This window comes from Aethalodelphis obliquidens, unplaced genomic scaffold, assembly GCF_003676395.1.
Source record: "Aethalodelphis obliquidens isolate GAN/ISIS:26980383/991018 unplaced genomic scaffold, ASM367639v1 scaffold116, whole genome shotgun sequence".
Lineage (NCBI taxonomy): Eukaryota > Metazoa > Chordata > Mammalia > Artiodactyla > Delphinidae > Aethalodelphis > Aethalodelphis obliquidens.
In genome coordinates this window covers 37,708-53,825 of record NW_020838060.1, presented here as the reverse complement: position 1 = coordinate 53,825, position 16,118 = coordinate 37,708, and the positions used below count along the sequence as shown (strand labels likewise).

General features: G+C 47.4%; 3 non-coding genes across 3 annotated transcripts; 2 read left to right on the top strand and 1 right to left on the bottom strand.

Moving 5' to 3' along the window:
* Nucleotides 1-5,061: 5,061 nt before the first annotated feature.
* On the bottom strand, nucleotides 5,062-5,134 carry TRNAV-AAC (transfer RNA valine (anticodon AAC)). The gene has a single exon. It is a non-coding gene; the product is annotated as a tRNA-Val (tRNA).
* Nucleotides 5,135-7,640: 2,506 nt separating this feature from the next.
* Nucleotides 7,641-7,712, top strand: TRNAE-UUC (transfer RNA glutamic acid (anticodon UUC)). Its single transcript has one exon. It is a non-coding gene; the product is annotated as a tRNA-Glu (tRNA).
* A 7,288-nt stretch (nucleotides 7,713-15,000) lies between these two features.
* On the top strand, nucleotides 15,001-15,072 carry TRNAH-GUG (transfer RNA histidin (anticodon GUG)). Its single transcript has one exon. It is a non-coding gene; the product is annotated as a tRNA-His (tRNA).
* Nucleotides 15,073-16,118: the final 1,046 nt, after the last annotated feature.

The window sequence follows — 16,118 nt, the reverse complement described above, 5'->3', positions numbered from 1 at the left end:
TGCAAGAGTGAGGCCCATGGCAGATCTCTTCTTCCTTGGCTCCAAGCACAAATTGGGTAGACAAGCATATGAACAAGGAAAGCACTAACTTTCCCCAAGATACAGTGATATACTTGTGTTGTTGTTGCCAACCATTTTATTAGGATGTTGTTACCTAAGAACTGAAGAAAGGACACAAAACAGAAGAGAGTGAGAAAAAATTCTCCATTTTAGCTAATCCAGGGTATTGTGCCAATTACCTAGAGTCCTTGAACTGAGACAGTAACAAGTGAAGGCAATTGGCCCCAAGCATTTGATTGTTGGAAAATTTTTGTTAAAGGTATTTAACACTGACAGATTGGCTACAGGATGGAAAAAAGGACAGTGTCTATCCTACAGAATTGCCAAGGATTTACAAGTAAGAACTTTCTACAGCATTATTTTTTATATGAATTTATTTATTTTATTTATTTATTTTTGGCTGCGTTGGGTCTTCGTTGCTGAGTGCGGGCTCTAGGTGCGCGGGCTTCAGCAGTTGTGGCTCACAGGCGTTAGAGTGCAGGCTAAGTAGTTGTGGCATACGGGCTTAGTTGCTCTGCGGCATGTGGGATCTTCATGGACCAGGGCTCGAACCCGTGTCCCCTGAATTGGCAAGAGGATTCTTAACCACTGCGACACAGGGAAGCCCTACAGCATTATTTTTGATACTAAAATATCAGAAGCAATTTATTATTCAAAAATTATATGGTGTTTAAATGTGCATTAATATATTCAGACAATTAAAATGCAATTGTTAAAAAGGGAGTTAGACAATCCTGATGATTCAGATGATGTTACTGATAAAATAATGAGATCAAAATTTTTGAGCATTTGTGGCACTCTTACATACATTTCCTTATTTGAAGCTCAGAACAACCCAGGAAAATGTATAATCCATGGTAGAGGGTGAGAGGTTCCGAGGCACAAAAGGAAGATAAGTACTCAAGGAACACCAAGATAGAAAACGACAGGGGAAGGAGGAGAAGAGGAGGAAGAGGCGGAGGCCGAAACAGCTGGATAACCCTGGTCGAGAGAGGGCGCTCTTGCTCCACAAGCCTCTCTGCGACCACAGGTATCAGGACTGCCAGCTTCTTGGAAGAAGCACCCTCCTTCACTCTTGTCTGAGACAAGACACTGAAGAACGCCTCGTCCTAAATGATTTCTCCTCTCAAGAACTGGCCGACAGAAGTGTCGCTCCGAAGTGGTCCATCGAGCAGGGTCCGGGCTTCTGCTGGATCATTTCCCGGGTGTCTCTTCTGGGTAAGAGTGGACCCCGCAGGATTTCCTGCTGTTCCCTGAGAGGCAGTGGGAGAGACGCCAACTTGGCCAGTTCCGTGGCCGCGTGCGACCCAGGTCCCTCAAGTAGGAGGGACGATTCCAGGCTCCTGAGCCGGGCCCCTCAATGGGCTGTGCCAAAAGAACCAGCATAAGAACGGGTTGCCTCCTGTCGCCGCAGGTTCTCTCTCCTCCCGTTGTTAGAAAACGTTGATTCAGCTCTCTTCATAAGCACTGGAGAAGGGACTCAATGATTTACTGTTCCCATAAAAATTAGTGGATGATGGATGGAGACAAGCTGGTGTAGATGATGACAACTAGCTTGCATTTTATTGTAAACTCATTAAAACCTCGTTTTCGTTTAGAAAAAAAACCCAACACTGATACTTGAATGATCTTTACCAGAAAAACGGTAATGGCGGCACTGTTTAATTAGCGGAACGTACAGACAAGCCTCCTTGAGAGGCTGTATTTCACCCTTAGAGACATTTTCTGTTCAGAGGTGAGACAACGCCACGCGCAGGTTTGTGCACCGTGGGATTTACTCCTCTTCTGACCGCATCGCGCTGTGTGGCCGGCGGCATACTCTGCTCTCTGACCGCTTCTTAAGGGGCGTAGCTGGTGCTGGCATTAAAAGCAAACCGAGCAGAAACTAACACACCATTGTAAATCAATTATAATCCAATAAAGATGTTTAAAAAAAAAAAAAGCAAACCGAGAGACCAGTCACAGACACCATCCTACTATAGCTCGGATTTGAGCCGAGATTACTGCGGCCACCACATAGTATTAACCACCATACGGTCATGATGCGCCACAGGCAGGCTGGCAGTCACTGCACTTCCCGTAATTTTTTGAAGGTAAATATATCCACACTGCTTTTGCTGTTTTATTCTTGGACACCTACAGATGTTCGTGCTTTTCTCTCTTTCATGCTCTTCTCCGATTCTCCCTCTCCATTCTGCTACTTAATAAAAGCAATTTTTATTTCTCAGGATCTGGCCCGAGCCTCCTCACAGGCTTCCTGGGAGGTCTCGCTGTCTCATCCATGCCTCTGCTTGCTTTCGCTCCTTTTCACGTTTCTTTTTTGACCTGATCTTTTTCCCGACGCAGCCATACCAAGCACACCTACTAAACCTGCGGGGCAGATGGTCGGGTGAAGGCGGAGCAAACGGGGAGCCGTCACGGAGCCCACCCGGCATTCAGCTTCCCTTGGGCCCCACTTGGCTCAGGCCTGGGGGCTCGTGGCCCCGGGCGTCTGCAGGGCGCTGGCATTTGCGGCGGGTGTGGAGCAAGGCGCGGCGGGGACGCTCGGCTGCCCTTCTGCCTTCGGAATCGCCCGACGCACGGCTTTCCCACGGGTTTCTCCGGTTTTCCCGGGCTCTTTTGAGCAGGTACGACTGCACTGTTAAAGGCGGGTGCCTCGGCATAGAGTGGAAGGCGTGCTTGCTCTCGCTGGGGATGAAGTGAGGGAGAAGAGAGAGAAAGTGACCTAAAGGTATCTCTGTGGTGCAACCGGTTAGCGCGTTAGGCTATTAACTCAAAGGTTGCTTGTTCAAGCCTATTCTGGGAGGCATCTTCCTGGCATCTATGACTCGGGGTCCTCCCTTTTCTATACACTTTCTCCCTCAAAGGCCGAGGTAGGCTCCTCTTCTACTATGTTCCTGTACCCTGTATTTTTTGCACAACAGGAGGATCTAACTAAACCCAGATCATCATCGATCCTCCGAGAGGAGCTCAGGAGGAAAACAGGTCACTGGGAATTGAGGAATCCTCAAGAGTAGACTCATCACTACCCTGTGAATTCCTGTAATCAATGAAGTTTCTTCCATTGTCTGTATAGTATTTATTTACCCCTTTGCGTATACTTTGAAATTAATTTGGTTCTATGCTTTTATTATTACATGTAATGCTGCTGTCATCATTCTTGTACACATGGCCATAGGGTAGAAAGCCAGAAGAGCAATTGCTCTATCATAGATTCTACATAGTTTTGTATATGATTCCATTTTCTTGCCTTTGTTGACTTACTAGCTATAACTCTTGTTATTTCAGCAATTGCTTTAGGCTTTAGAGCAGACATCTGTAACTTACCACAGTCTGCCTTCAAGTGAAGTCATACCAGTTCACATTTCTCCCCTGCCTGCCTTTACACTTTTGTTGCCATGCATTTTACTTTGCATATGTTATAAACCCAAGGTTTATAACCATCCAAATAATAACAATCCAAGGTTATTACTTTTCTTTAAAATGTCCCATGTTTTCACCAGCCCTGGGACCGGCTGGACCCTGGCCCCGCCCACTAGCAGGCCAACACAAGTATCAGGACACCCGGAACCCCCACAGTCAGCTGTGTCGGGAACCAGCCCCACCCACCAGCAGTCTGACACCAGCTCTGGGACTCCTGGGCCTTGCAGCCAAACCCCAGGACCCAGCCCTGCCCACCAGTGGGCCAGCACTAGCAGTAGCCCTAGCACCTGGCTTCACCCACCAGTGAGCCAGCACTACCCCCCCACCCCCCCCACAGGGGTTCCACAGCCAGTTGCCTCTTGATCCGGCAGTGCCAAGTAGCGGCTGCAGATTCCAAACAAGGCAGGGCCTGACAACCAAAGAGATGGGGACCAACTAATCCTACCAGACCATGCACTGCGGTCAGCCAGGCACAACAGAAGGAGCCATGCAGCCCACATACAGGGCACCCCTAGAGCATATAGATCTGGTGATGAGAGGGGTAGTGTGCTGCTGGTACCCACAGGAAGTCGCCTACAAATGGCCACTTCTCCAAGGCCAGGAAATGTAAACAACCTACCAGACACATAGAAATTTAAAAAGTACCTTAGGCAAAATGAGGTGACAGAGGAATATGTTCCAAATGAAGAAACAAGATAAAACCCCAGAATAACTAAGTAAAGTGGAGATAGGCTGTCTACCCCAGTAAAAGTTAGATTTTAGAGATGCAGAGAGCAGAAAAAAAGGCGATTCCCAGAGCCCAGGTCTGAATGCAGCTCATCACGCTTCACCACTCCCCGCCTGGGAGACGTTTTGGGCTCTGAGGCCAGGCCGCAAGGTAAGTGGCTGGGTTCCATCCTGGTCTAGCTTTAGCGCTGTGTGCGGCAGAGCCAAGGTCATGTTCTCTTTCTGAACCTCGGTTTCCTTATGTGTCAGGTGCTGACTTGGCTCTCGGCGGCTGATGAGCGATTCCGTCTACTTCCTCATCTCTGAGCTCACTACAGGGGCTCTCCTGATAATGGCACGTGTAAGGACTCCTTTACGTGCCCCTACCAGCTGCAATTCTGGAGCCTGAAATTCGTCTACGTGTCTTTGGGTCGAGCACCCGGTGCGGAGTTGGGTCGGTCTCTCTTGTTCTGTCACGCAAATCAGCGTGTTCTGCAAGCGTGCTGAGGTGGGGTAAGCAAGTGAGCTTCACAGGGATAAACTTCTTGTTTCCAGAGACAATATACGTGTCGGAGTTTAGAGGAGATTTAGGCGCCACATGAGAAGGTGAGGGGATTTCCGAATGTAAAGATAACCTTAACTTGGCTTTGTCCTGGGCCCTTCTTGGTCTGTCTGTGGCCTTGTCTTCAAAGTGACACAGAGCAGACAAAGGAGGGATGGTTGCTAGTGCTGAGCAGGCTTTCAGGCAATAAGGGAACTCCCCATGCATTTCGGGGGGATAAAAGTACAGCTGCACGCGCTACCTCAATCCATCCCACTCGCCCCGTTTTTTGGTGTTTAAACGTGAATGCTAGTTTCAGAAAAGAATCGACGTGTTTCCGCCTGGTTTCGAACCAGGGACCTTTCGCGTGTTAGGCGAACGTGATAACCACTACACTACGGAAACAGCTCTTTCTCAGGTTTTTAAGGACACTTTCAAGAATTGTATCTCTTGCCATGACTGGCCACAAATATTTTCGAAAGCAAAGGACCCTGGGAGCACAGGCGAGCCCTCAGGTAAGGAGACTGCAGCTCCCGAGAGGCCCTCGTTTAGGGCTCCTCGCCTCCCCCGAAGCGAGGTCCCTGGGGCCCCCACAGCTTCACTTCCCGATCCCGCATCCAACACACAGCTATGCACCGAGTGCAGGGATCGCCCCCGCGGACCCTCCAGCTCCCGGAAGCCCCAGGAGCCGGGGGTTAGGTGAGCCTGAGCCCCAGGCAACCTCGCATCCCAGCAGCGTGGACACCACCCCTCCAAGGCTGCGGACCCGCGCCTCGGTGGCCCTTTTCACGGCGCAGGCGGTCAGTGCTCTGGGCTCTCGGAAATGATCGATGCTTCGAATCCACCCGGGAACCATAGGACCCGCCCTCCCCTCCCTCCCCTCTGCTCCTTCCTCGAAAGCCCTTTCGTAGAAGCCCTTCTCCGGCGTCTCCCGGCAAACGGGCTTCCTCAGGTTCCTGCCGCTGTGGCTTATTCTAGTCGTCTAGTTGAAGTCCAGTACTTTAATCACACTTTCACGTTTAGCAGGGACCGTAGCAAAGGCTGACGTCTCAGGTCATTTGGCTGTTGGAAAAACATCGAACGTCAACGCAGGCCGAGCCGCGCTTCCCGGCCTGTATTGACTTCGTTTGAAGACCAGGCCCAGCAGAAAGCCGCGGAGGACGCAGGCGCGGTCCACGCCCATCTCACGGCTGTTCATTCCTCCCTCAGCGTACTTGATATTCTTCTTGAGGAACAGTTTTGTTTTACCTTTTACAATGTCTGAAACGTCTTTTATTTGCCTTTTACAATGTTCCGGTCAAACAGGTCATGGAGAGCGAATTTTAACCTAGGAAGACACAGAGGTAAAGGCGGTTTTCCCAGAAAGCCGGTGTCTGGAGGGGGTTTCGTGTTCACCTCACACACGGCCAGCAGGCCGACAACTTTCTTTTTGCTGAAAGACTTTAATGCAACGTTGTCTGTCTGTGTGTCTGTGTCTCCCTGTCTGGTTTCCTTTAAAAGTAAAGCTTTACAAGTTTGGGGAAGCACGTGTCATTTTCTCCAGTCTTTGTTTTCCTTCTTTCTTATTGTGGCGGTCATCGCGTTTCCTTCACACGTGAGGTTCAAGTGCTGCGACCCCGAGGAAGGCGCGGGCAGCATGCGCACTGACCCCCAAGCCGCGGGGCTCTGCCTTGTTGCGCGTCGACTCCAAGTGCCGTCGAGGGTGCGACCGGACTGCAGCATCCTCGCCAGCGCTGGAGGGCTGAGTTCCCAAAGAGGCGGACTTGAAAATAGCTTTAGATCAGGACATTTCATGAGGTTTTCCCCCTTTTCCCTCCCCTCCAGGTTCCAGTTTTCACCTCCCACGCGCAGCCAGAGGAACGGATTCGCCGTCTTTCGGTCGCGTCCGGCGCGCTGCCGTCCCACGTGGACAGGACGAGGGGGCGGTCGTCCTTTCCCCGACAGGGGCGGAGGGACACTGGGCCCCCGAGGGACCACAAACACACACCCGCGCCGCTGGGGCCCGCAAACCCGATCAGTCAGCCCCTGGAGCCTCCCTGCAGCCGCAAGGGAAGGCGCGGACATCCAGAGCCGGCGAGAGAAGCGCGCTGAGGGCACCCGGCCCCGGCCCTGGCCTCGAGGACTGGCCCGGAAGAGGGACGCAGCCCAGGAAAAAGCGCAAGTGTCGCCCAACGCCCCCATCCGAGGTTCAGGGTGAGGGAGCCGAGCGTTACACTGATTTCCCCGCCTTTATCAGGAGAGTCGTTTGCCCAAGTCCAGAGTCGCAAAAGGGAGGGACTGTGTAGGCCAAAGTCCACCTGGACCGAGAAGCAAACACGAAGTCCTAACTAACTGCATGTGGGGTCTGAGGAAAACTCTGCGTGAGAGACAACTCTTGGTCGGAGCCTTAGGACCTGGAGTTGGCGTCATCTAAGGCGGGAGAACGGCAGGCGCCGCAGGTAGTGAGGGGAAGACCCGGAATCCAGGTCTGGGCGCGCAGCCTTGTTTGAAAGCGTTTTCCGTCCAGCCGTCCCCGATCCTGCATCCGCCGGGAGTCTTTTATGGTGTTGGGGATCCCGGGGTCTCATCCCGTGCGCCTCCCCTCCTGTCTCTACAGCCCCTGCCCCGGCGGCCTGCTCTCCACACGCGGTCGCCTGGCAAAGGCGCGGCTCCAGGGCAGCTCTGAGGTGCGGCCCAGACGGGGCAACTCGCTCGGGACTTGCGGCCCCGGCGGGCCTCGCGGGCGCGTCCACTGTCCCGCAGAGCGCTCGGCCTTTCGCGTGGGGCTCCTCTTTTGGAGAAAGCAGGGAGGGAACGTTCTTCGGGTACAGTTCCTTGGAGGGAGGTGCGGCACTCAGAACAGGAGGACGGGAGATAGTACACACTCATTATAGGCTTCGTATCGTCACTTACAAGTCTTTTTGCGAGCACCTCCCTGGTGGTCTAGTGGTTAGGATTCGGCGCTTTCACCGCCGCGGCCCGGGTTCGATTCCCGGTCAGGGAGATTTAGGTTTTGTTGTGTTGGTTTTTCTCCCTTCTTCTTTGTGGCATCTCAGCACCCAGCAATCTTCACTTCCTCCTCACAAGTGTTATGTGCCCCAAGGTGCAGATGCAGTAGATCTCTGCACTGAATCCTTAAGCCAGTGAGGTGGGCCCCAGGTCCAAGGCTTCTCCCAGGCTGGGAGAGGGGAGGTGTGATGAGCATCCTGGGCAGCCCCTCGCCTCCATGCCTTCCTTCATTTCAGATACCTACAGTCTCACTTTCAGGGTCCATCTAAAGAGAACTCGGGACCTGAGTATGAATTACTCCTTTAAAAAAACAAAACAAAAAACCCCACAAAACTTTGACACCTACGAAAATTTGCAAGAATAGTAACAGCATATATTCTTCAGCAAAACGCACATTTTCCCACATTTGCTTTCTCAGTCTCTCTCCATGTACATAATTTGCTACACCATTTGAGAGTAACTTGCAGACATCTCAACTCAAGATCACTGGGCTGCTGTTGCTTCCTTCTTTGCCATGTCCCTCAAAACCAGCTTTTGTGGTATCTGTCCTCTAAGGCCAGGGTAAGATTTTGTCCTGGCGAGGAGGTCCCTCTTGCCCTGTTCTCTGCGGGCTATAAGAAGCTTCAGGTGGAAATTTATTCCGCTCTTCCTGATAGTGCAGGCCAGGCACACCTTGAGCTTGTAGGAGGAACATGTCTATGCTGGTATTCCCCCCAGGACCTGCTGCCCTGTGGACTCTGCTTTGTTGCTTTGGTGGGCTGTGGAGTCTTGAGTCCACTGCCCAGTGGAACCACCTACCTTGGGAGAGACCCTTCAGGGAAGTGCAGCTGCCCCCTTGCTTCTTGCCTGGCTCTCTCTCCTGCTAGGATTTTCGTTTGTTTGTTTATAACAATTTACTTTACTCACTTCCCCTCTCTCCTCCTCCTTCCCCTCTGGTAACCATTACTCTGTTCTCTGTACCTATGTGTTTCTTTTTGTATGGTTTGTTCATTCATTTAAATTTTTTTTAATTCCACATACGGGTAAAATCACACGGTATTTGTCTTTATTTACCTGACTTATTTCACTTAATATAATACCCTGAAGTCCACCCATGTTGTAGCAAATGGCAAGATTTCTTTTTTTTTAAGGCTCAATAGTACTCCATTGTGTATGTATGCCACATCTTCTTTATACATTCACCTGTTGATGGACACTTGGGTTGTTTCCTTATCTTGGCTATTGTAAATTATGCTTTGATGTATGTATGGGTGTATATATCTATTCCAATGACTGGTTTTGTATTTTCTGGACAAATACCTAGAAGTGGAATAGCTGGATCATATGGCAGAGTCTTATTCTTACTTTTTTGCAGAATTTCCATACTGTTTTCCATAGTGGCTTCACCATTTTACATTCCTACCAACATTGTAAAGGGTTCTGACTCAACAAAAAGGTGAAGAATCTTTCTGCGGTGGGAGGATGAGGGGAGCAGGTGGAAAATTATCAAAAGTAGGGGATAATTCTCAAGAGCTTTCCAGAATTGTCTGTATCACTGCTGTCAGGTAGGTGGCTGCCTTGTAATAGTGGCGCTTAGTCTGTTTTTTAAAAAATAAGATAACCTCATTAAATTTTTAAAAAGTATTTTGGAAATGTCTTTTTGAGAATCTGGAGATTAGTAAGACAAGTTTCTGGCAGTACACAGCATTGTTCTACTCTAAATCACCCTGAAACTGTTAAGTGACTTTCATATATTTAGATTATTTAACATTTAATTACTGAATCCATGCTTTAATAACACAGGTAACAATGGTGCTTGGTCTTAAATGGTCCTGGCTCCAGTCTGAGGCAACCTGATTTGTGGTTCATATTCAACTGTGCCTCTCCCCAACATAGGGTAGTAACCAAGCTTCTATATCCAGGATCCCAGAGGAATCCAAGGACACGCTTGATTTTTTTCCCTTGTCCTTCCATAGACACCCTTGAGAAAAAGGATACATGAAAGTCTTTCACAAAAGCAGTTTCTGCCTGCTTTCCATCTGAGATACTTTCCTGTAAGAAGAACCAACCAAGGGAACAAACTTTAGTTGTCTTAAGGAAGCTTCTCTGTCTTTTATGCTTTCCTTAATCCTGAGTAAAATATCTCACTTGATGACCTGTAGGTCAGCATAAATAAACAAATACACACATATGAAAGTAAATTAAAGACAGGAAACTAGATGACACAGGTATTGGGAAGATAGAAACGCAATTGCTCCCTTAGAAAACATCATTATCTACATCAAAACAAAGAATCAAAGTTGAAAGAAGAGAAAGCAGAGTCATCATGGTAGTCTGTGTTTCCTGGTCCTTGGCTTGGCCCTGCACTAGGTCGTGGCCCAGTGATGTGAATAACTGACACTTGGCTTCATGGCTGGTCTTCTGTCCAATTCAAACATGTAATCAAGGGCTGACTTGGAACAGATTTTCACCATTTTAAAGCAGCCAAATGCCCTGAGACCTTCAGCCTTGGCTAGGGGACTGTTTAAAACATGAAGCCCTGGTTAAAGTATTAGACTTGAAATTTGATCAAATAGAACAAAGTGACAAGAGCCAGAGAGAGCTCCTATTTCTGAGAGAAAGGCAAGAAAGAGGCACTGGAATTTGAAAGAAATGACCTGGCAGAGCAATGTCATGAAAAGGAAGGAAAAGGTGGGGGAGGGGAGGAGTCCCACAGTTCCTGGCTTGCAAGGAGCTGTCTCATGCCTCTGATGTGTGCACGTCCCCTAGCTCCTGCAGCTTCCGGGAGCTCCAAGGTCCAAGAGGTGAAAACTTTCAGTTGGTGTTCTGTTCTCAAATCAGGAGTCCTGACTGAGATGTGGGATTCTGAATCCAGGTTGTGAAAATCCTGGGCCCTTTCTTCCAGGGAAAGGCGATACAGCCCCAAAGCAAGAGCCTATGGAGTGCTGAGCTCTCATGGAGATATTGCTCCTCGTGTAGAATGCAGTTGAATTTTGGACATCACATGCCCTAAATTTGGACACAGCAGGCAGCACTGAGTTCAGAAAGGAGTGGGGACACTACAGTGGAGAGGTTGCCTCAACGTGAAAAATGTTCCCTCAAAAACTGGGTAGAATCACCTTTTTTTTTTTTTTTTAAAGACAATGTACTCTTTTCAGAAAGGTCATGTTTGAAATACAAGAAATATAAGAGACATCTTGCATCCTTGGACTCCAAAGGAACTCTAGAGATAGATCTAACCTCACTGAACTAAGCAAGAGCTGGAAACAAGTTTGGAGCACACCAAGCCTGCACAGTTACAAAGAACCAAATGCTGGCAACATAAGAAAACTACTTTGAGGGCAAATTTTACCTTTAATTTCCAGAGCTTAGATGAAAATATTTCTATTATGTCCACCAACACTCTACTAATTAGGGCTTTTTGTTATCAGATTTAAATGATAAGGGCAAAGAGGATGAGATAACTGCTGAAATGACAGCAAAACTCAACCATGTAGGGAATCTACCTGAAAAGATTCAAAAGGAAGCTTTGATTCCAGGTAGGTTTATGCCACCAAACCCACTTAGTTGGTAGCCCAAGGGACTGGTGACCCTGAAGTCTTTGTACCATACTCTAGAATGTGCTTACAAGAACCTAGGCTTGTGTCTCTCTCATTCTCTCCTCTTTCAAACTTCTCTAGCTTTGGGATCCTGGGGAGGCTTCAGACATTGGAGACATGACTGAGGAGGTCATGTCATGGAACACATTTTGGGGCTCATGAGAACACCTGTTAGTTAAATGATTTCAAGGCTAGACTGACAGTCAACTGCCCTCCCATAACTTGTTCCTTACCTCCCTCAGAATGAAAGCTTCTGTAAATTCCATCTACAAACTGCGAAGTGGAAACATTACTTCTCTTTGGTGGAAGTGATATGTCTTATGGATTCAGAAGCCTCCTTCCAACCAGGTTTGACTGCCATTTCTCCTCAGCCCCATGGTGAATGCAAAGGCTTCCATTTTAGCTTAACGCCCAGAGCTAACTTCACAGCTGCCAGCAGTGTCACTTCAAATTTCTCTTTGTAGGGAAAAAGCAAATATTCAAGTGTTAGTTTTCTAAGCTTTTTTTCCTACAAAATACCCTGGGATGGACAAATTGCTCTTCTTTGAGTTGATGTCTATCCAGGGAACAAGCCTGTAGTAATGTCAACAATATCCTAATTCTCCATTTACCTCCTGTTCCTGAGAGAGAGGGCCAGGGGCTTGAAGAAGGACATGCTGCAGGAGGGCAGGAATAAATGAAAATCTAATGAGAGGAAGTAGGAGGATGGTGAGGCAAGTGAGACAGAACACTGAGGCCTCCAAGGTGGTTCAAGCCTTGCCTTGTTTTGTTGAAAACCTAGGTAGTACAAATGCCTGGTTTAATATTTGGGAGGAGGGAGTAAGATGTGTGTTTGAGTTTGTGGGCGTGGGCACAAGAAAGTGGCGTGGTAGCAGAAATCCAGGATGCTGAAGTTCCTGGTCATCTTTGTGTAGTGCCATTGTTCTAGGTTTAGCATTGTGGTAGTGACACCCTTGGTTAGAATTGAGTGATGATAAACGGAGTGGTTCCATATTATCTGGAATTGGATCTTGGACCCGACTAGATGTGAAATTATTAATGACCCTGATGTCAGAGACCACTTTCAGTTCATGGCATGCAGTAGCAAAACATTTTCTCAAATCATCGTCTGCAGACACCTGTATTTAGATTCTCACAGAAAGTAAGGATTAGAGTGGTCAAATAGTTGCTGCCAAAGAACATTTTAGTGAAGATATGAGTGTGATGGGTTGGTTACTTCCATGTAAACTGGAGGAATTGGGGAAACAAAATGATGAGCTCAAGGTTCTAAGTTCCTAGCTCAAGATTTAGGTTAGGGACCTGAAAGATTCTATAACCATATTTAAAACAAAACAAAACAACCTTCAAACCTTGTCTAGTAGTATCACTGTAGGCCCGAGCTCTGCACACTAAACCTAAACTGAATTTTCAATATCACAGAATCTCTTATGTTAAAGTCAGGGAATTTATTAAGAAGGACTGGTATCATTGGGATGGGGTCTTATGGATAGATTCTGATGAAGGTGGGGCTCTTGAAACCCTAAATTGCCCCAAGCCTCAGGTTACCTGAGAAGCAGCCCCTCCTCCCTTGTTTGAGGAGGTTACATGAAGGAGGTTACCTCCACTTACCTGAAGAAGCTCGAAGGTCTCCCTATAACATCTGAGTAGTTGCTTTACATGGGTCTCCTGATCCTCCTCAGGACCTACTGCTACCATGTATCAGATTTGCTTTGTATCAGACTCATTTTTTAGAAGCAATGACAGAAAATTTTCCAGCCACAATTAACATTATAAACCACTGATCCAAGGAGTCAAATGATCCTCAAACACTATAAATATGAAGAAGACCACACCTAGTCACATAATAATTAAATTGCTCAAATCAGTTGGGAAAAACATCTCAAAAGCAGCCAGAGGGATAACACATGCTACATACAGAAAATAAATACAATGTCAGATTTCTCATCAGAAGCACTGCAGCAAGTGAAAAAGACAGTGGAGCAATATCTTCAAAGAACTGAGGGAAAAAAGTCAACATGGAATTCTATGGCTCCTATCCTCAAAAAAGTCTTTCAACAATAAAGGTGAATAACGATATTTACAGACATACAATTGCTGAAAGACTTCATCACCAGCAACCCAAACCACAAGAAAGGTTAAAGTAGTCCTCCAGGAAGAAAGAAACTCACATCAGAGGGAAATCTCCATATGCACGAAGGGATGAAGGACAACAGAAATGGTATCTGCGTGAAAAATATATAACCATTTTCCCCTTATTATTTAAATCTCTTTAAAAACATGGGACAGTTTAAAGAAAAGTAATAACCTTGGGTTGTGGGGTTTATAACATACTCAAAGTAAAATGCATGACAACGATAGCATAAAGGCAAGCAGGGGAGAAAAGTGAAGACATCACTTGAAGGCAGGCTGTGGTAAGTTACAGACGTCTGCTCTAAAGCCTAAAGCAGTTGCTGAAATAACAAAATAAAGAGTTATAGCTAATAAGCCAACAAAGGGGAGAGAATGGAACCGTTTACAAAAAACCGTGTCTATCTCATAAAACAATTGTGCATCAGGCACTCTAACCATAGGCATGTGTACAAGAATGATGACTGCAGTATTGTTCGTAATAATAAAAGCATATAAGCAAATTAATTTCAAAGTTATAGGTAAAGGGCTCAATAAATACTAATACAAACAAGGGACGAAACTTCACTGTTAAAAGGAACCCAGAGGGTAACGATGAGATGACAAAGTGACCTACCTGTTTCCTTCAGAGCTCTTCTGTGAGGATCAGTGATGATCTCGGCTTAGGTTCTCTTGTTATGGACAAGACATAGGTGAAAAGGAGGGTAATAGAGGCCTAGCTTCAAGTTTATGTGAAAGGATGTGCAAGACAGAAATAACTGCAAACCCTTTAATTACATCCTAAAAAAGCCAGGAGGGGCGTCTCTGACTGGGCTCGAACCACCTACCTTTAACGATTAATAACCGAACGCGCTCACCGATTGCGCCACAGAGACACCTGAACCTTACCTTCCCTCTCCCTGCTTCCCCACCTCATCCCACAGAGAGCAAGCACGCCTTCCACTTTAGGCGGAGCCACCCGCCTTTCGCAGGACAGTTGTATTGATTCCAAAGCCACGGAAAACCAGAGAAACTCGTGGGAAAGCCGTGCGTTGGGCGATTCCGAAGGCAGAAAGGCAGCCAAGCGTCCCCGCCGCACCTTGCTCCACACCCGCCGCAGATGCCAGCGCCCCGGAGTCGTCCGGGGCTGCGACACCCCGGGCTTGAGCCGAGTGGGACTCAAGGGAAGCTGAATGCCCCATGGGCTCATAACGGTTCTTTCGGTTCTTTGCTCCGCCTTCACCCGCCAGTCTGAGCCACTGGGGCTGCCCTCCCTCAGCTCAGCCAAGGTAGGTGGGCCGGGAGCCGGAAGAAGGCGGTGGGGAGGGTTGGTCAAAGAGGAAATGTAAGGAGGAGGGAATGAAGCAAGGGAGGCAAGGACAAAGCAAAGATACTTCCCAGGAGACCTGATCTGAGGCACCGGCTGGACGCAGGGGAGATGAGAAATGCATCAGAATGCGAAGGGAATAACGGAGGCAAGACGAGAGGGAAACTCACGAATACTTGCAGTTTCCAACAACAGAACAGCTAAATAATGGGAATCAATTTATATTAAAAGTAGTAGCGCAAAAACTAGCCTCGCCGCCGGCTCAGTAGCGCGCCGTGATCGTATAGTGGTTAGTACTCTGCGTTGTGGCCGCAGCAACCTCGGTTCGAATCCGAGTCACGGCAGTGTTCCCCTTTTTTTCTGCGTTGTATCTGTTACCAGAACAACTCTTTAGTCACCAAACGGAGTAAAGTCAGGAGAACGGAGGTCAACCCAACAGTGCACTAGGCTGAAGCGCTCTGCACTTAAACCACGTCTCACCATTTAAGAGAAAATACCTAAAGATCAGGTTCAAGCTCTAAATGAAACTCGTGTGTGGCTTCGACGACGGAAATGGTGTAGTCATATAGGGATTTTTGTTGTTGTTGTTGAAATATTTCAAACAGCAGTGAGGCTTTTCTACACAAAAAGAAACAGATTTTATTATTTTTTAACATCTTTATTGGAGTATAATTGCTTTACAATGGTGTGTTAGTTTCTGCTGTGTAACAAAGTGAGTCAGCTATGCATACACATATAACCCCATATCTCCTCCCTCTTGCGTCTCCCTCCCACCCTCCCTATCCCACACCTTTAGGAGGACACAAAGCACCAAGCTTTGTGTCTCCCTGTGCTATGCGGATGCTTCCCTCTAGCTATCTATTTTACATTTGGTAGTGTATATATGTCCATGCCACTCTCTCCCTTCGTCCCAACTTCCCCTTCCCCCTCCCCGTGTCCTCAAGTCCATTCTCTACGTCTATGTCTTTACCCCTGTCCTGCCCCTAGGTTCTTCAAAACCTGGATCATCTGTACCATTTTTCTAGATCCCACATATATGCATTAATATACGATATTTGTTCTTCTCTTTCTGACTTACCTCACTCTGTATGACAGTCTCTAGGTCTATTCACCTCACTACAAATAACTCAATTTTGTTTCTTTTTATGGCTGAGTAATATTCCATTGTATATATGTGCCACATCTTCCTCATCCGTTCATCTGTTGAGGGACCCTTAGGTTGCTTCCATGTCCTGGTTATTGTAAATAGAGCTGCAATGAACATTTTGGTACATGACTCTTTTTGAATTATGGTTTTCTCAGAGTATATGCTCAGTAGTGGGATTGCTGGGTCATATGGTAGTTCTATTTTTAGATTTTTAAGGAACCTCCATACTGTTCTCCATAGTGG